General features: G+C 42.9%; 1 protein-coding gene across 1 annotated transcript in view; it reads left to right on the top strand.

Moving 5' to 3' along the window:
* The first annotated feature begins 605 nt into the window (after nucleotides 1-605).
* LOC112220470 (ras-GEF domain-containing family member 1C) overlaps nucleotides 606-20,788 on the top strand; it is a 48,958-nt gene continuing 28,775 nt past the window's right edge. Inside the window, exon 1 of the mRNA XM_042302907.1 lies at nucleotides 606-1,244. The gene's annotated coding sequence lies outside the window, so the exon portion shown is untranslated. The remainder of the gene's footprint in view (nucleotides 1,245-20,788) is intronic.

The following is a 20,788-nucleotide window of genomic DNA, read 5'->3' as shown; positions in this document are numbered from 1 at the left end:
TAATTGCACTGAGCCCTGCTCTGCTCTGCCATTCACATGGGAGTCGATGATGATTAGGAGAGGCCATCTTATTATATATTAGAACATTAGTCTGGGATAACTTTGTTGACTTGTAGTCTGAACTCAAAGATAAGCCTAAAACAGAAGATATTGAAATAGTAGTACTGCTTTTCTCGCACTTGCTCTCTATCTTCAATAGGCTAGATGTGGAGGCTTATTTTATGTGACTTATTGGAGAAAAACAATGCCCTCTATTGAATCTTTTCCTCTTTATTATTGGGTGTTTTTTTACTGACTCAGTGGCAATATCAACACACTCATGAACTCAATTTGACAACAGTAAATAATTGTCGAATCTGTAAATAATTCACATGAAAATGAATTGTCAGTCATTTATTAAAATGATTGTTCACAAATACAATGGCAAACTAATATTAAAGTGAATGTTTTTTTAATGAATGTGTTATGATACATTTTAATTACAAAAATATATTGAATTTGACCTATCCAATAGCATAATGCAATATATCAAGAGGATGAAAGAATTTGCTTTAGGCTGCATAGGCTACTGTAAAGAGAGGCGGAGATGAGGACTGGAGCATGTGGGTGTGTGCATTGAAAGAGAAAGACAGAGCGAGAGAGAGAGAGACTTGCAGGCGACTTGTTTACTGAGGATATTAGATTTCTCTATTCATCGTCGTTAGTTCTTTCTCCTCTCTTCCAGCTCTCAGAGGACGTCTGATGTGCTGTCAATCCCCGTTGTAGCCTCTCACTCTCGTTTTGTCTGGCCGTGGACACCGACTGGACAGCCGTGATCTGTTCGAAACGGGGCCGGTACATTACCACACCTTTATTGTGCGTTGAAGCCACTGTCTGAATAGCGAAGGCACTACCCGCGAACCGAATAATTCCTGAATGGTTCAGTTGGGACTGTTTTTTACGAGTATTTTCGTTCGTATTTTTATGTTCGGCATTTTTCTCCAGAATAAGTCTGTTTTAGAAGATCAAGACAAGTGAATGGCTATACCAATATCAGTGGTACTGTAAACCAAGTCATAGCCCAGAGGAGACCCTAACATCATTCGATTGTGGCTTTCTTGGACCTTACTTTTTGTGAGTAGATTGTGGGATAATATTTTTTTTTTCTCCCACGGATCTTTGGATTAGCAGAACTGTTGAATTGATACAGGCTAATACACGTAATACTCACCGAGAAGAAAGATGGGGAAGAGTGTCTAGTATCGGTAAGTGAAACGAGGTTACTACACCATAAGCAGAATAATCGATTGAAATTTCACTCACGCCCACGTGCGTCTGTGCCTCATTGCGCGCGTGCGTGTGTTTGATAATGACTTCATCTGAGTAAAAATAGCTTTTGACATATTTCAATCTTTATGTTTATCCAATCATCGAATGAGCATTAAAAACGTCAACATGCTGTCCGATTTTTTAAAATTGTATTGACTGAAGCTTAAATCCACTTGTCATTGTTGGTTGTAGGCTAATCTATATTGTCCATCTCCACACAGAAACCCATGGTCATATAATTGTATTTGTAGTATTATGTAAAGTAGTTATTCTATAACCTACAGAACTATATTTTCTGTAGAGTGCTGTAAAAAGTTTACCAAAGGGGATATCGTTCTAAGCAGCATCCCATTGGAGGTAGGCGACACTGGTCACGTTGCCTCTACTACGATATGGGCTTAAAAAAACCCTGACAGCATGAGTCAGCGGTGTGTTTTAGCCAGAACCAGTGGGGCTATAAGGCCAGAACTCAGGAAAAACCTTGGTACAGGCTTATATGCTTACAAAACCAGCCTACTAGGGGGATTTTAGGAGCTTTATTGCGCCAAATTTAGTCAGCTGTCATATGCTAATCTAACCCAACTCCAACGTGCGCACCATACTAATTCAGAGAGAGAGCGAGCGACACAGGCATGAAACCAACCAGGATTCTGTGTCGCAGTCAGGAATACACAGCTATCCTAAATAATTGAAATTAATTCATTTAAATTACATGGCTTGTAGGCTAAATTTTACTTTCTTATCTAACCTTTGTGTAATCATTAACCCACATGGGGAATGTAGACTCAGGACAGGACTACTTCCCCAAACAGGGTGTTGCTGTTTTTCTCTCTCTTGTTTCACAGCCTGGATATGCACTAGTAGTAGGCTAAATGCTAAGTGCCAGTTCCTGGACTGACATGATTATTTAGTTAGAATTATAGTCTTTCAGTGTAGTGCAATGGGTTTGAGGTCTGTTCTAGTGGTGTGCGGGTTGAGAGTCATGAAATATTGTGTGGATGATATGGTGGGTTGAATAAAAAGAAAACAGTGCATAAAAACATCTATAAATGTATCATTTTTGTGCAATTCATATCTATAGGCTACATTGAGATTTTTCTTTCATTATCGGCCCCCACAATGAAAAGGGGGGGGGGGACTGTGGATGTCCATTAGTTCATACTGTCACATGTGATATCTCAGAAAGCACTGTCCGATTTTGAGGAAATTTGGGTGAATGATGCGTCTTGCCATAGAGATCCGGCATTTACAAAATTACACTGACTGGCCCAAGGCAGGAGCTTGAGTAATTAACAAACATTTGTGAGTCACACTAGAGAGGAAAAGGCGAAGCGAGAGGGATCTTCTCCAGCAGGTGCTGTTATTTGTTGTTGTTTTTGTATGGAGGTCAATCAGAATGTTTATTTTCTAAGTGTGGCTTATTAGTTTGAATAGAAGTTTTGTAATACTTAGGTTGTTACAAGTGTACTGATATGTTGGACACGTGACATCCCGGCAACAAAACAAAACAAAAAATGTAAATCGGAGTTGGGCCTGTTGTTCACATGCGTATCTGCCCTCATTGGCTAGACTGGTCCCACCTAGAGCTGTTATAGTGTCTGTATTACTGCCACACTGGTGGTCACGAGTCATGACGGCAGTCAAATTCCACGTGACCATTTAGTCACGGTACCTAGGTTTCTCCAAGCTCTGAGGCCGCTCATGGTCATCAGTAGACTATCAAACTTGCTAACTGTCTGGTACCTCACCCTATATTGTCCCTCTAATCAAACTGACATCAATGAAAACATAATTGAAAATCTAATCAAACACTTAATGAGAGCAGATGAGCTGATGTTGCGCAACATTTCTATAGGCAATGCAATTGCGTGAGAAAACAGAGTGATGGCTTCTATTAAAAAGAGGAGGATCCCATCAGCTTTCTATAGGCTAGGCCTACTATATTTACTTCTCAACTTTCCTAATATTAAGCACATTGCTTCTCTTTAAAACAGGAGTATAGCCCACCTGGTTGCCATGAAAATGAACCACGGAAAAGCGTCATCCATTCGCTATATAAGTGCAAAGATGACATGTATTTTTTTCCGCTGCCCCTGTTTCAAAACAGGTCCATTCTAAATCAAAACAAATTTCACAGATATATTATTTAGTATATGTAAAGACAAGATTAAATTAAGAATAGTGTGATAGTATTAGCCTATCATTTGTGAATTGTATATTAAAACCGAATGATGCCCAGCTTAAGGGCAAACAGCGCATGCTTTTTTTTCACACCTCATGTAGCCTAGCCCATAGGCCTACATGTTTTGATAAGGTTTGTATTACAACTAAAGTGGACAAATAACTTCTTAAAATGAAGCACATTAATCCTCTTTACAACGGGTGTAGAGCCTAACTGGTATACAGTACATACGCAGCGCGGGAGTTTCAAGTTTGGGGGAAATCATTTTCACCATAGAAATGAACCTTTATAATAAAAGCATAACATGCATAATCACATTTGTGGTCCCTTTTGTTTTGGGAATGATGTTTTCCTGCTAATGGAACATACGTGCTTATAGCCTACTGCCTTGTGCACATTGCTGCGCTTATAATGTGAAGAAATAGCCTAATAGTTTATCATCATTTTAAGCTAAACGTTCTCATCTGTTGGGTCAGGCTCATTGCTTTAACAGGTTTTTGGTTGCTAGTGGTTATATTAATTTGGGATCTATCGTATCCCACATCTGTCTCAGAATAAGTTTGGTATCTATACTATGAGGGATAGTAGAGTTACATAAGCTAGTGCTTTTGCTGTTCTTTAGGTCTACTCATCTTGTTGGCAAATTAAATGTAAAATTGGACAGTTCTTCCAATATCTTCAATATGCGCCTCGGAATTGGAGAAAGACTCGTGCAGCATTACCTTCACACAGAGAGAGACTGATGAAGTGTGTACAGCATTGCGCAAAAAAAAACAAAGCAGAGTTTATGCCTTTCATGCAACTTTTTTCAAATCATCATTAGAGTCATATCATGTAACCTTAGAAAGTATTACAAACCAAAAACATAGAGCCTAACATTTGTATCACAACTAAAGTTACATAAATAACTTAAAATTAAGCATATAGGGGAACCTATTTCTTTGTTAACCGCTCAACACAGAATAGCCGCATGTGCGCACTCTCAATTGTTTGGAGAAAATACCCTTTCTATTTTATTCAGCTATGTTCAATTGTATTCTTCATACTATAAAATAATATAAAATAATGCCATGTAATTCTGCTAAATGAACTAGTGCAGCCCACAGCCATATGGCATAGCCAGATCAGGTCCTAACATAAGGACAACTCAAGAGTATGCTATTCTGTTCTTCTGAAAAAAGCATAATTTGTGCTGGACGACATGTTTACTGTTGCCTTGTCTTTATTTGGCATTTGTGCATAAGCCTAAACTTTAGGGCCTTACTGTACATGCGCCCTGGGCCGGATTAAAAAATGTTTGTTTTTTTACTCACGGTGATGGCCTTTGCACTCGTCGTGGCAATCTATATCAAGATGAGCTACTTAGAAAAACAGTGATGCTGTTAGCTACAAATTGGGAGTTGTTGAGAAAAAAAATTGTATTGGTTCTACAGACCGATTACTCTTCTCTTTTCAGTATTAGTAGGTATTTGCTTTCCAAACTGTATGTTTTTCCCGCAATTGTATTTTGAAATCCGCAATAAGCAAACCTACGGCCGTAGGTTTCGGGAAAAGTCTCTGAATGTCCTTGCATGGCCCAGCCAGAGCCCAGACTTGAACCCAATCTAACGTCTCTGGAGAGACCTGAAAATAGCTGTGCAGAGATACTCGGCATCCAACCTGACAGAGGATCTGCAGAAAAGAATAGTAGAAACATCCCAAATACAGTTGTGCCAAGCTTGTAGCGTCATACCCAAGAAGACTCGAGGCTGTAATCGCTGCCATAGGTGCTTCAACAAAGTACTGAGTACATTTCCAAATGCTTGTTTTTGCTTTGTCAGTATAGGGCATTGCATATAGATTGATGAAGAAAAAAACCAATTAAATCAATTTTAGAATAAGGATGTAATGTAACAAAATTTGGAAAATTCAAGGGGTTTGAATACTTTCCAAATGCACTGTGTATACAGTATATTTTCTTCATATTATTTGTAATTATTATAATTTTTTTCGATATATATATTGTTTGCTGCCTCTTTGGACCCCCCAGGGCCTGGGTCCAGTGGCGTCAGCCCCGGTAATCCCCTGCATTATCCTGCGCCCTGCACGCGCTGACTGAAACCTGGCACATCAGATGCTATTCTGTTTCTTAACACAGTGCTGCAAAAGAAAGGAAGGACAAAGTAGGCAATTATAGCTTCTTTACTGGACAGTGGGTACTTTGATTTTCCAAATGTTGTTGTCTTATTGTCTATTTATTATTATTGTTTTCTATGTCTATTTTTTATTTCATACGATTCTTTATGTTATTAATCTGAAAGCATAGGCTATTAGCCCACACAGGCTGTTGTCCTACAAGATGTCAATTTATTGTTTGTCATTTTGTTTCAATTCAGCAAAGGAATAGGCTACTGTTCAATAAGCCTTTTCAAATGAATAGGCCTAAATGCTCAAGAAAAACATAGTTGTTCAATAAATTGTTCAAGGGCAAAGTAGCCTAATTTTAGAGTGCAATTTCACAAAAGCATGCGCATGGTGTAACGGTCGTTGTGGGAAGAAGGTGAGGACCAATGCACAACGTGGTACGTGTTCATCTTTTTAATAAAGTAAACTGAACACTGAATAACAAAACAAGAATGAAACAACCGAAACAGTTCTGTCTGGTGCAGACACACAAAGACAGAAAACAACCACCCACAAAAAAACAATAGAAAACAGGCTACCTAAATATGGTTCTCAATCAGGGACAATGATTGACAGCTGCCTCTGATTGAGAACCATTACCAGGCCAAACACAGAAATAGAAAATCATAGAAAAACGAACATAGACAACCCACCCAAGTCACGCCCTGACCATACTAAAACAAAGACATAACAAAATAACTAAGGTCAGAACGTGACACATGGGGTCAATTTAGGCTATTGTTTTACCATTTCTGTTCAAGCAAAACATCAGGCTACTAATTCAATTGCCTTAAATATTTAATGAATAAATGTTGATGAAAAAATTCACATGTTCGATACATTTTTTAAAACCGCACAGCATATTTTCTATATTTGCGGATTAGGATCAGGTCCAGGTTCTCAGATTTCCACTTTATCACACATCGTCGGACGGTTGCGGACGGGTTATTAGCAAGCGGGTGAACAAACAGCTGACCCGCGCATCAGTAGTCTGTGGATCATCCTAACCTGACCGAAGATTCCGTAGCGAGCTTCCTAGGGACGTGTGTATCCCAGCTAGGCTATTCTATTCTCTATCTCATTATCTTGATGGTCATAAATCAACCTTATTTAATATTCACACAAAAACTGCGGTCGTAAAAAGCGAGAAACATAGTGGAGGTGGTGTGGCACCATTTTGCAGCGAATGTGTTCCTTAACAATTTGATTTCAGTGTGAATGCAAACAGTATCCCAACCTTTGACTCTGTAAACAAACAGTACCCCAGCACATTATCTGTCACAATCTATAAATGATGGATTCCTTGTTACAATAGTTTGCAGTGCATGATGGTTCCGCCATGAGGTAGTCTGATGATAGTAGGCTCTTGGGAAACCTCTTAGGTGGGCAGAGAGACACTCAAGACATTGTGGCTGCTGCAACTTTCCCACTCTCCCCTCAGCTCCAGTCCCCTCCTCACTCACTGATCCTTCGAACTCCCCATGATCTGAGGAGGGGCTCAGATTTCCCACCCCACCTACCCACTGCTCCAGCCTCAGAGATCCTTCCCAGTGGGCCTAATCCTAGCTGCTCCTTTCACAGAGATGCAGCCTTCACTAACCACCAGACACCTGCATGCAGCCCTAAGCTTTTTCTGTGCTCACTCACTCAATCTCTCTCTTTCTCTCTAATGACACCTTGGGAAAAGGACTGAAGCCCAACATCTGTGTCCCCTTTCACACTGGTTCACGTTTACTGAAGAACGTACTGCTGTGTACCTAGCGGGGTGAAAAACAAACTTTCTTCCACTCCACGGTTAAGGGTGACATCATGGGGAATGGGAAAATACTGTATGTCTTCTGAGGCTCGTCTCCTTTCATTCCCTAGAACTTGAGCTTAATTTCATTGAAATGATGTGGAAACAACATTGATTCAACCAGTGTGTGCCCAGTGGGAATGCACTCTCTACAGATCTACTGGTGCAACAAGCCTAGTTCCCATGGGCACACTGGTGATACAGTTGTCAAGTGAAACCTGGGCATATCCACAAAGCGTCTAAGAGTAAGAATATAATGAATAAGATTATATGGACAGATTCTAGATCTGCCTTCCTACTCTGAGAAGCTTTGTGGATCAGGACGCTCGCTCAAGAGTGACTTCGAAATTGGACGTCTATCCATTTTGGGGCGGCAGGTAGCCTAGTGGTTAGAGCGTTGGGCTAGTAACCAAAAGGTTGCAAGATCGAATCCCCGAGCTGACAAGGTAAAAATCTGTTGTTCTGCCCCTGAACCAGGCAGTTAGCCCACTATTCCTCGGCCGTCATTGAAAATAATTTTAATAAAAAATAAAAATGTCCTAAGGACATCGGGAGATGCCTTCCAAACTATCCACTAGGAGCAACAATGAGGGTTATTACCGTCAAGTAGGCTTGGGTTTCGCTAGGGCATTGTGGATGGCGCTAATCCCATGACTCTGGATCAGAAGGTTGTGTGGTGGACACTAGTTTTAAAAAAAAATGTTTTAACCCTATCCCAAACCTTAACCCTTAAATTTCAAAATTTGATGTTTGGAGGAACTTCTACATTTTATGTTTGAAGAAACGGAACAATACTGAGCAGGAAGAGTCATTCTAGGGTGTCAAAACACTTGACGTTTGGAATAACTTCGGAATTTGATGTTTAGAGAAACGCGGAGAAACGTCTAATTCTCCAGTAAGACTGAGAGCTTGTAGTGTGGATAAGGGCTCAAGTTCCTCTTAGATAAGAGTTGCTGTGAGTCACCAATGCAAGGGCAGTCATTCAACCTCTCCCAGGTGGACTCCTGCACATGTGCCCCAATCCAGGCCCAGCCTAGAGAGAGAAACAGGTGTGCGTTTTAACAAGGACATCATTTATGTTGACATGGAGTGAAATGGAAAGGGGCATCTCACAGCCTAGAACATGAGGTCACGGTGGGTAGTAGTGTACACTCAGGGTCTGAGTGTGTGTCTGAGGGGTAACACAGAGAGGGCTTGTTAGTCTGGCTGCTATGACAGGTTTAGCACCTCTGAATGTTTATGGGTCTGTGTTGCCCTGTGTTGATGTCATGGCGATTTGGATGGTTCAGCCTTCAGAGAACAACTTCTAGACAGGTTTTTTTTATCTGACAAACATGCTTTCAGATAAGCAATCGTGGATTGAAATTGAAAAAGACAATGTGATGGCGTTGAAGGTCTTCATACATGACAGATCTACCCATCCCCACAGGGGCGCTCTTACCTCGGGGGGCCTCGGGACAAGTCCACCAGAATCCTATACACTGATGATTGTCGTTTTGGTAGCGACCGTCCAAATATATGTCATGGGTGAATCTTAAAGATCACCCTATTCTACATTCGTGCACTACATTGGGAGTATTTGTGATTTGGCGATACGGACATGGTCCTGCAGTGGAATACGAACGTAATGGCCGTGAATGTTCAGCGTCCAGAGAAAGAGTGAAGAGAGGAAAGAAAGAAAGAAAAGAGGGATGGAGTAATGATAGTAAGGTAATGACGGAGGGAGAGTGTGTCACTGTCGGGAATCAACAGACTTCGAATTACCTCACAACAAGTTAGACAGGACACCATGGCAACGCTCGGCACTCCACACTCTTCAATTTAGCTCTCGGATTCCACACGGGTGTCGTGGTGTCATTCAAGCAGAGCTTGTAAAATGTGATAGTTGCCTGTAGGTTACATTCAAGAAGTACTGGTTAGATGTAGGTATTTAATAAAGTTCTGTGTATTGGCCCAATTCAATTCATACCTAATCACATACATACTTCCCCTATGGTTACCATTAAAACAAAAAGAAAGCCTTCCCGAAAGGCTATAGCTGTATATGCAGAGCTGCTATCTGCCTGCCTGTCTCTGATCCTGTCACAACACGAGGCATGATATCACAGTAGACAGAGCCAAGGCCTAAGAAAAGTTATTATCTCACCCTTCCTTCTTCAGTAACAATGACAGATCATGTATCTGTCTCTCTGTACAGTAGGGGTAATAAGGGATGCTGTAATATATATTCAAAATCGTAACAGCTATTATGAAATTAGTAATGCAGTGATATTACATTTGCATCGGTTACCAATCACTCGTAACTGATTGGGTTGTATGTCAATTATGTCGCATGGTCGTGCAAAATCAATGCAACGTAAAGGACATTTGACAAGCCTGTTTGAATCGCGCCTAAAGAGCTCGTATTAACTAGAAAGGTCACCTATTGCCATTGGGCAGAATCTGGTTGAATCAACGTTGTCCCCATGTCATTTCCCCCCAAAAATGTCTACGTGTAAAACTGATTGAATTTGAAAATAAATCAACGTAAGGGAATTGAGTTTATTTTTCACATAACTTTTAACCTAAATCAATGACATGGCAATCTGTTTTGTTGATTTCACATTTAATTCACAACTCAACCAAATGTAAATCAAAACTAGACATTGAACTGACATCTGTGCCCAGTAGGTTTATTCAAATCATTTCAGTGACATTTGATTCATCTGTTTTATTATCCCTTCCCTCCCTCCGTTTGATACATTTCTGAGTATCGTCTTTCAACCACCTTTTTAAAAGATGATAATTCCCCTGTAAGTGCCTCCTTAGAATGATGTCTGTTCGGAGAAAACCTCTCCCCTCCCTTCTCTTCAGTGCACCATTGCATCATGTGGCCGTGATGAATCTGAATGTATGAATAATTCAACACTTTTTAAAGTAACATGACCCTTCTGAATGACAGATTGAGGGCATGTGTAGCTCAGGCATGTGCCGGTGCCGTTCATTCGGAGAGCCAATTTGTAAACTCCCCTCCAATTACCTCTAAGTAACACCAGAGATTACCTATTCATCTCAATGATCGATTACCAGGACGTGTACTCCAAGCATGCGCTGAACTGGCAGGTGTCTTCACTGACATTTTCAACCTGTCCCTGACTGAGTCTCACTCAACACTGCCCTTTCCCACCTGGACAAAAGGAACGCCTATAGTTGAAGTCGGAAGTTTACATACACTTAGGTTGGAGTCATTCAAACTAGTTTTTCAACCACTCCACAGATTTCTTGTTAACAAACTATAGTTTTGGCAATTCGGTTAGGACATCTACTTTGTGCATGACACAAGTAATTTTTCCAACAGTTGTTTACAGACAGATTATTTAACTTATAATTCACTGTATCCCACTTCCAGTGGGTCAGGAGTTTACATACACTAAGTTGACTGTGCCTTTAAACAGCTTGGAAAATTCCTGATAATTATGTCATGGCTTTAGAAGCTTCTGATAGGCTAATTGATATCATTTGAGTCAATTGGGGGTGTACCTGTGGATGTATTTCAAGGTCTACCTTCAAACTCAGTTCATCTTAGCTTGACAGCATGGGAAAATCAAAAGAAATCAGCCAAGACTGCTGAAAAAAATTTGAAGACCTCCACAAGTCTGGTTCATCCTTGGGAGCAATTTCCAAATGCCTGAAGGTACCGTGTTCATCTGTACAAACAATAGTATGCAAGTACAAACACCATGGGACCATGCAGCCATCATTCCACTCAGGAAGGAGACGCGTTCTGTCTCCTAGAGATGAACTTACTTTGGTGCGAAAAGTGCAAATGAATCCCAGAACAACAGCAAAGAACCTTGTGAAGATGCTGGAGGAAACAGGTACAAAAGTATCTGTATCCACAGTAAAATGAGTCCTATATCGACATTAGCAAGGAAGAAGCCACTGCTCCAAAACGGCCATAAAAAAGCCAGACTACGGTTTGCAACTGCACATGAGGACAATGATCATACTTTTTGGAGAAATGTCCTCTGGTCTGATGAAACAAAAATAGAACTGTTTGGCCATAATGACCATCGTTATGTTTGGAGGAAACGGGGGATGCTTGCAAGCCGAAGAACACCATCCCAATCGTGAAGCACGAGGGTGGCAGCATCATGTTGTGGTGGTGCTTTTCTGCAGGAGGGACTGGTGCACTTCACAAAATAGTTGGCATCATGAGGATGGAACATTATGTGGATGTATTGACCCAACATCTCAAGACATTAATCCGAAAGTTAAAGCTTGGTCGCAAATGGGTCTTCCAAATGGACAATGACCCCAAGCATACCTCTAAAGTTGTGGCAAAATGGCTTAAGGACAACAAGGTCAAGGTTTTTGAGTGGCCATCACAAAGCCCTGATTTCAATCCCATAGAAAAAATTGTGGGCAGAACTGAAAAAATGTGTGCGAGCAAGGAGACCTACAAACCAGCCCTATCATACCAGGAGGAATGGGCCAAAATTCACCCAAGATATTGTGGGAAGCTTGTGTAAGGCTACCCGAAACATTTGATCCAAGTTAAACAATTTAAAGGCAATGCTACCAAATACTAATTGAGAGTATGTAAACTTCTGACCCACTGGGAATGTGATGAAAGAAATAAAATCCGAAATAAATCATTCTCTCTACCATTATTCTGACATTTCACATTCTTAAAATAAAGTGGTGATCCTAACTGACCTAAAACAGGGAATTTTTACTAGGATTAAATGTCAGGATTTGTGAAAAACTGAGTTTCAATGTATTTGGCTAAGGTGTATGTAAACTTCTGACTTCAACTGTATGTGAGAATGCTATTCATTGACTACAGCTCAGCGTTCAACACCATTGTGTCCCCAAAGCTCATCAGTAAGCTAAGGACCCTGGGACTAAACACCTCCCTCTGCAAATGGATCCTGGATTTCCTGACGGGCCACCTCAGGTGGTAAAGTTAGGGAACAACACATCCGCCACGCTGATACTCAACACGGGGGCCCATCAGGGGTGCGTGCTCAGTCACCTCCTGTTCTCCCTATTATTTCATGACTGCATGGCCAGGCACGACTCCAACACCATCAGCAAGTTTGCTTTTGACACAACAGTGATAGGCCTGATCACCGTCAACAATGAGACAGCCTATAGGGAGGAGGTCAGAGACCTGGTCGTGTGGTGCCAGGACAACAACCTATCCCTCAACGTGATCAAGGCAAAGGAGAAGATTATGGACTATAGGAAAAGGAGGACCGAGCACGCCCCCATTCTCATCGACTGGGCTGTTGTGGGACAGGTTGAGAGCTTCAAGTTCCTTGGTGTCCACATCACCAACAAACTCTCATGGTCCAAATACATTTAAGACAGTCGTGAAGAGGGTACGACAAAGCCTATTCCCCCTCAGGAGACTGAAAAGACTTTGCATGGGTCCTCAGATCCTCAAAAGGTTCTACAGCTGCACCATCGAGAGCATCCTGACCGGTTGCATCACTGCCTGGTATGGCAACTGCTCGGCATCCAACCGCAAGGCACAACAGAGGGTAGTGCGTACAACCCAGTACATCACTGGGGCCAAGCTTCCTGCCATCCATGACCTCTATATCAGGCGGTGTCAGAGGAAGGCCCTAAAACTTGTCAGAGACTCCAACCACCCTAGTCATAGGCTGTTCTCTCTGCTACCGCACAGCAAGCGGTACCGGAGCTCCAAGTCTAGGTCCAAAAGGCCTAACAGCTTCTACTCCCAAGCCATAAGACTCCTCATCAGCTAATCAAATGGCTACCCAGAGCCCCCTTTTACACTGCTGCTACTCTCTGTTTATAATCTATGCATAGTCACTTTAACTCAACCTACATGTACATGTTACCTCAATTACATCGACTAACCGGTGACCCCGCACATTGACTCTGTACCGGTACCCCCTGTATATAGCCTTGCTTGTTATTTTACTGCTGCTGTTTAATTATTTGTTACTTTTATTTTCTATTTTCTACATATCTATTTTTTACTTAAAACATTGTATGTTAAGGGCTTGTAAGTAAGCATTTCACTGTAAGGTCAACCTACACCTGTTGTTTTCGGCGCATGTGACAAATAACATTTGATTTGATTTGTGTCGTGGTGCAACTCAAGTGCAAGCTAATGTTTCTTCCTCCTCTTTCAACCTAGACATGTATTTTGGTATATATTTATAATGTAAACGTTGTAGAATTGGTGTGAAATGTGGTGTGTTGCAGGAGACAATGTTAACCACCCTACGATCAGAGGTGGTGTTGAGAGTATACGATTTTCAACGTAATCCTTTTTAAGTAATCCTTTTTAACTAAAGCTATACTGACATCTAATAAGAAGCTGTAGGTGTAATGTGTCACGTCCTGACCTTAGTTCCTTTTTTATGTCTCTGTTTTAGTTTGGTCAGGGCGTGAGTTGGGGTGGGCATTCTATGTTTTGTAGTCTAGGTTTTGTATTTCTATGTGTTTGGCCTGGTATGGTTCCCAATCAGAGGCAGCTGGCAATCGTTGTCTCTGATTGAGAACCATACTTAGGCAGCCTGTTTTCCCACTATGGGGGTGGGTAGTTGTTTTCAGTTTTGTGTGTCTGCACCAGCCAGAACTGTTTTGGTCGTTCGCGTTGTTATTTTTGTGATTTCAGTGTTCATGAAATAAATATGGACACATACCACGCTGCACCTTGGTCCTCTCCTTCCAACAGCCGTTACATAATGGGAGTGAACGAGAGAATAAACTGGAAAATTAATACTCTACACAGAGTGTGTTTGATAGACACTAAGGTTTCACTGTGTGACCTTATGCTTTGCAAGTTGATCATTTCTTGAAACATTCATCTTGAATTAATCTAAATGTAAATTATAATAAAGTGGTAGTGTGGGCCGTGGAGCGTTTCTTAACAGATTGAGAGAGTGTGCTGCTTTTGTCCTCCAAGAGCCTTTCCCTCTCCTTCGTCCCTCTCGCTCCACCTCTCTCTCCTTCGTCCCTCTCTCTCCTTTGTCTCCCTCGTTCCTCTCTCTCCATCTTTCCCTCTCCTTCGTCTCCCTCCCTCTCCCTCCCCTTCGTCCCTCTCTCTCATTCATTCCTCTCTCCTTCATCCGTCTCTCTGTCCTTCGTTCCTCTCTCCCCTTCGCCCCTCTCGGTCTCTCACTCTCTCTCTCCTCCGTCTCACTCTCTCTCTGGCTGATAGACAGGGCCTATGGGAATACAACCACACCTCTTGCTGATGAGAGAACTATTTTGTTTTCTCCTCTCTGGGATGACTTCATTGGGCTCCGCTGTGTCGAGGCAGTCAACAGCCTCAGTCCCCTCACTCACACACACACACAGACACACACATACACACACACACACAATGTCCAAACTCGCTCAGGAATGAGGCCGGCTGGCTGCCACTCACACACACACTCCCAGGATAGGGTGTGTTTATCGGCAGATAATTCCCAAAGAGGTTTACGTTGGGGATTGATGAAGCTGATCCGGCATGGGAACAGGTGCCGGGATACGATTCAAACACTGTCCATATGCCATGGTGGTGGCTGTTCAACAGAGGGATTTAGGGTACATGTTCATGTTTAGCTTGAAAGTCTCTGCCTCTCCTCTCTCACTGTCATGCCATACCACAGAAAGAGGGTGGAGTATGGCTGGAGAAATGGAAAACCGCAATGGTAACTCGATAGTCGGTGTGTGTATATGTGTGTGCGCGCGTGCATGAGCTTGTGTGTGTGTGTGCTTGCACGTGTGAATGTGTGTAACACAATGCACTCATTTGTTTGCAACTGAACCCCCCCACACACACACACCACAAACAAAGAAAGGCGGTTTACGGTTTGTTAGAAAGCATGCTGAGACATATGATTGCTATTTTTCACATTCTCTGTTGGAATTGACTCCACTCAGCTTGGCAGAAGCGACCCTAGCCTTGCTCTTTTTCCTCGGGCATAGTGCTGGACGCCAGTAGACTTTTGGGGTCCTGTTGTGACTGGGGAGGATGGAAAGCCAAAAGGGCTCCTATGCCAGCAGTCCCCACTGGGATGACAGGCTGTTGCAGGGCCATCTGTATAGGCATCCTGACATAGTGGGTTGGGAAGTAGGGCGTGGGCTCGTGGAGAGGAATGGATGGACTAGTGGAGGGGAAAGAGGAGAGGTAATGGATACATTTTTGTTTTATTGTGAGGATCAATAACTACTGTGCTCAGGTGACATCTGATTTCATTGACACTTATCCTGGGCTCAAATTGAGATAAAGCCCACAGAATCATTACAAAGCAAACAGCTTTCAAAGTATATCTCCAATATAGGCCAGCAGTGCTACAACTCTGTGAAGTCTCAGTCTCTGTCTCATTACACCCAAAACAGTGTCAGCACTAAAAATACATCAATGTTTTTTTAGAGCAGTTCCTAAAAATGGAAAAGGCACTAAAATAAAGAGCTTCCTAATAGAGTTCAAAAGCAGAGCTGGAGGAGAGGAGGAGTTTCTAGTTCAGTCCGAGACAGAGAAGAGTTTGTCTGCTCTCTGCCCTTGGTTGGAATATCTCCTCCTCACCCTTCCTTTCACCCACCAAAGGGATGGTAAGGGTCACATTTGACCTCTCCTTGTCCTGTGAGAGTGACCCTGAATGACCTTTGAACCAGGAAATGAAAACAACACCAAAAACAAAGCCTACTGACATACCCATGAACTATGTTTAAAAACCAGGCGTTAAGTGTCAGCGGGATTTTTAGTGTCACCGTTGGCATCTGAGAGGAGACTCTCACAACCCACTTGCATATAAGGATCTTGTCCATCCAATTGGCTGTCAGTAATACATACAGTCTCTATAACTTCCCTCAATAGAACTCGGCTGTTCTTAGGATGCTGATATGGCAGGCTATATAAAAAATTCTCTGTCCCCTCCCTGGTAGATACTGTGTTCCAGCCAGAGGGTAACAGCTAGGATCTCTGCCTGCTGTACAGACACACAACTGGTCTTGTCCTCGTGTTACTGACTTTGGGAGGGATAAATTGACAAGGAGAACATAGGCTAGTGAATTAATCACTATAAAACGGTCCAGGTGTTTTTGTACTGCCTCAGTCTATTGTTATGTTCACCCACTCTAGGCTTTTCTAAAGCCTCCACGTTCTCTGAATAAGACCCACTAAAACATCCTGGCCCAGGCTGAATAAAAGAGGTGGAAGAGGGGCTCTGATACTTAGATTGACCCTGGTGTAAACAAAGCCCTGGCTGTACACAGGAAGCACTGGATCTAACCCCCTGAACTCTAACCCCTGACCCCTGTGTCTGAGAGGTCAGACAGAGATTTTCTACCTCACCGATCCGTCTGACTCTCCCCCTCTCCTCTTCAGCCTCATTGTGGATCCTCAATGGCCCTGAATCCTGCCCCCTTAACCCTTTAACCCTAATAGACTCATTAATCCTGTATGTCTGGGAAGTCAGACAGAGATTTGCTACTTCACTGATTCAGCCAGCTGCTCCCACTCCTCTCCCCACTACACTACAGATTTTAGTGTTGTCTCCAATGCCCCTGACCTCTAACCCCTGTCTCTGAGAGAGCAGACTAGTAGCTGTGTCTCTCCATCCCTTCCTTTCTGCCTCACTGACAGCCAAGCAAGTGTGAGTAATCCAGGTTGATCCCTGTATAAACGAGACAAAGCAAGGAAGACAGATAGAGAACAGGTAAAGGAGAGAACGAGATGGAGGTGTAGTCTGACAGCTTCAGCACCCCAGTCATGCTAACAATGCCTTTGTTTCATCGCCACGGTGACAATGCTCTCCAAGCTCTCCCTTCACACACACACACACACACACACACACACACACACACACACACTGTGTTAATCCTGGCAGAACAAAGCAAGCAGATCCGCTTGATGGTAACGATACCATAGCAGCCCCACAGGAACAAAAGGCAGTGTGCACAACCAGTGTTTAATTTCAGCTGGATCCTGCCTGAACAGGATCCTGCAGCTCTATTTGGCTGGATCCGGTACCTCTGATGGAATGAAAAATCATTATCATAATAATAAAAGCCATCAACGTTTATTCGAGTTCTCCTGTCCACCCCCCACCCCCCAAAAAAAAACTCATTGTGAAAAAGTTGATTTTCAGCCTAGGCCTGATATTCTAAGAGTTGATACAAGTTGGGCTGGCCCAGGCTTATGGTTTGCGCAACATTGTAACCTATGTTTGAGACCAGCGCGTGGCCATGGTTGTGTGAGAAGCACATCTGTATCTTTCACAGAACTAGAATGAGATTCACTTTTTATAATCTCTCTCCCACTCTGTTCTGATAGACATGAACCTGTAACTCATCTCTCCAGCGTTGCACTTCATCATTTATTTCCTCATAGAATTATAGCCGCCCTGGTTTTTTGGGGGGGATAAGCTAACATTAAAGTTCTGCTTTCTGTTAATTCAGAATAGGCTACTACACTATGAGTAGGGCTATAAAGTAGCCACAGAGGATCTATCTTCTTTTTTTTTTTTAAATAGCCTAGCTGTGGATTGATTGTGTGTAGCCCAATAACAAGGCCTAGCCTACGGTCTGGAGCGCGTGGCAAATCTGTCAGTGAACACGATGCAGACAAATCCATTTTTTTCCCTCCAACGATTGTATTTGAAGACACAGGTTGGAAAGCAAATAGCTCCTGCTGAAAAGAGAAGCCTGATCTGTCTTCTATAGGCTACCAAAATATTTGATCCACTTCCAAATATTGTTTTGCAAAGAAGTAGCACTTTGTGACATCTGGTGATGTAAATAAAGGCTTTTATAAATACATTTGATTGATAGGCTTTCGGCACTAATGCATCGAACATCGCCGGCGAGGAAGTCATTGGGTGAGTAAGTGGAACTGGAAAGCCTTTTAAGACTATAATTTCCTCAAATTGTAGCCTACAACAGACCTAGGCCTAGGCTATTGATGGATTCAAGACAATGTTGTTTTTATTGACCTCAGATTCTCAGTGCCATTTCAATCATTTGTTTATTTATTTATTTTTACCCCCAATTCCGTCCAATCCAATTGGTAGTTACAGTCTTGTCCCATTGCTGCAACTACCATCTAGACTCTCGGGAGAGGCGAAGGTCGAGAGCCTGGCGTCCTCCGAAACACAACCCCGCCAATCCGCACTTCTTCTTGACACAATGCTCGCTTAACCCAGAAGCCAGCTGCACTAACGTGTCGGAGGAACACCGTACACCTTGTCAGTGTGCATGCGCCCGGCCCGCCACAGGAGTCGCTAGAGCGAGATGGGACACAGCTGGCCAAACCCTTCCTATCCCGGACGACGCTGGGCCAATTGTGCGTCGCCTCTCCCGGGTCGCGGCTAGCTGCGACACAGCCAGGTATCGAACCAGGATCTGTAGTAACGCAGCTAGAACTTCAATGCAGTGCCTTAGACCGCTGCACCACTCGGGAGGCCCCATTTCGAACATTTGTGCGGTATTAAAAAAGATTCTGCCAAAGTCTCCAGTCTTGTAAAATTCCATAGAATTGCATGAAATGCGTTTATAAAAGGCCACATTTTACCCGGACGCTAGGCTACTAAAAATGTTCTCCATGTGTGCAACTTCTGTAAGTGCCTCTACTCTACTGCTCTATGAAACTACCAAATGCGATGATATGCATGCAATGCTTTATTATTAAGGTGATTATTTTTTTGGTACCTCGGAGTTCCCCAGGTTACCAACCTCTCACGCTCATTTTTTGTTCCAGCACCTCCTGATTTACCAACAATAGCAGCTGAAATCCCTAGCTGTGTGTCTTGACAGGTGTGTGACTAGTGTCATTGTGTAAGAGAGCACGCAGACAGCCACCTACAGTTTGACAGTGTGTGTGTGTGCTTAATTTGTAAATCAAGATTTGTAAATTAAGCACACACATTTGTAAATTAAGCACACACACTGTCAAACTGTAGGTGGCTGTCTGCGTGCTCTCTTACACAATGACACGAGTCACACATCTGTCAAGACACACAGCTAGGGGTTTCAGCTGCTATTGTTGGTCCCGGGCAAGTAGTTTGATAAACATCACCTACTATGTTTTAGTTGATGTGATGATCAAGGCTCTATACTAGGAAAGGGAATGTGAGTGAAGAAAACCTGATCGTACAGAAGGTTACGGCTTATGGGTGTGTCTGCATTGCAACTAGATCTCACACCTATGTCGCACGAAATCCTGCCCACAATCCTGCATTGCAGCATAATTCACCATCATTTTTGTGCAACCTCAGCTAAACGTGTCTGATACTGTTGGTTGACGTAAGCGCTACCGTAATACACAGGCTGAGACAGGATGTCTATATTATTGTTTTCTGACCGCTCTATTCTTCTTGACCATGATGCATTTACTGACGGCGATGATGTGTGTGTGTGTGTGTGTGTGTGTGTGTGTGTGTGTGTGTGTGTGTGTGTGTGTGTGTGTGTGTGTGTGTGAAGGGGGATACAACTAGAGTGAAAGCGGAAGCAAATCACACGTGTGTGTGTGTGTGAATGAGCGAGGTACCCACTGGGTACACACACGCTCATCCGTCTCTGGAGTAGTGCAGGGGCTTAGAGTGTGTGTACACACAGAGTGGTGACTCATGGTTGAACTCAGATGTTCTCCCAGACTCACCATGGCCCTAGAGCTGTACAGCCTTAACTACACAGCCAGTCAGCCAGTAGCCAGCCAATCAGCCAGTAAGTCAGCAAGACAGTCAGCCAGTAAGTCACCCAGTCATCCAGTCAACCAACCAGTCAACCAACTAATCAGTCAGCCAGTAAGTCAGCCAGACAGTCAGCCAGTAAGTCAGCGAGTCAGCCAGTCAACCAACCAGTCAGCCAGTCAGTCAACCAACCAATCAGTCAGCCAGTCAGCCCTGCCTTACAGAGGAAATGCTTCCTTTAGGAATCCCTGTGTACTGTATCTCTAGGACAGAATCATAGATGTGGCAGTGCCAGAGTACTCTACACCACAGCAGGGGTATTACAAGGACACACTGGGCTTTCCCTAGCATTGTCACATCTAGACCATTATATACATAAGAAACTGAGTGAAAGAAATGGCTTCTTATTATGTACATTCTCATTATAATAGAATCAAACCTCACAATACATGTTTTGTTTAATTCAATTTGATTCACTTTGTTTGCTCAGTCCAGCTGCTTTTTCATCAAATTAGTCGCCAAACAATCAAAAAGGTCTGAGACTGAAGTGGTGACAGTGGCGGTCACAGTGTGTGTGTGTGTGTGTGTGTGTGTGTGTGTGTGTGTGTGTGTGTGTGTGTGTGTGTGTGTGTGTGTGTGTGTGTGTGTGTGTGTGTGTGTGTGTGTGTGTGTGTGTGCGTGCGTGCGTGCGTGCGTGTG

Source organism: Oncorhynchus tshawytscha, linkage group LG21 (assembly GCF_018296145.1).
Source record: "Oncorhynchus tshawytscha isolate Ot180627B linkage group LG21, Otsh_v2.0, whole genome shotgun sequence".
NCBI lineage: Eukaryota > Metazoa > Chordata > Actinopteri > Salmoniformes > Salmonidae > Oncorhynchus > Oncorhynchus tshawytscha.
Note: the sequence above shows the minus strand (reverse complement) of the source record. Positions and strands in the feature narration are given on the sequence as shown.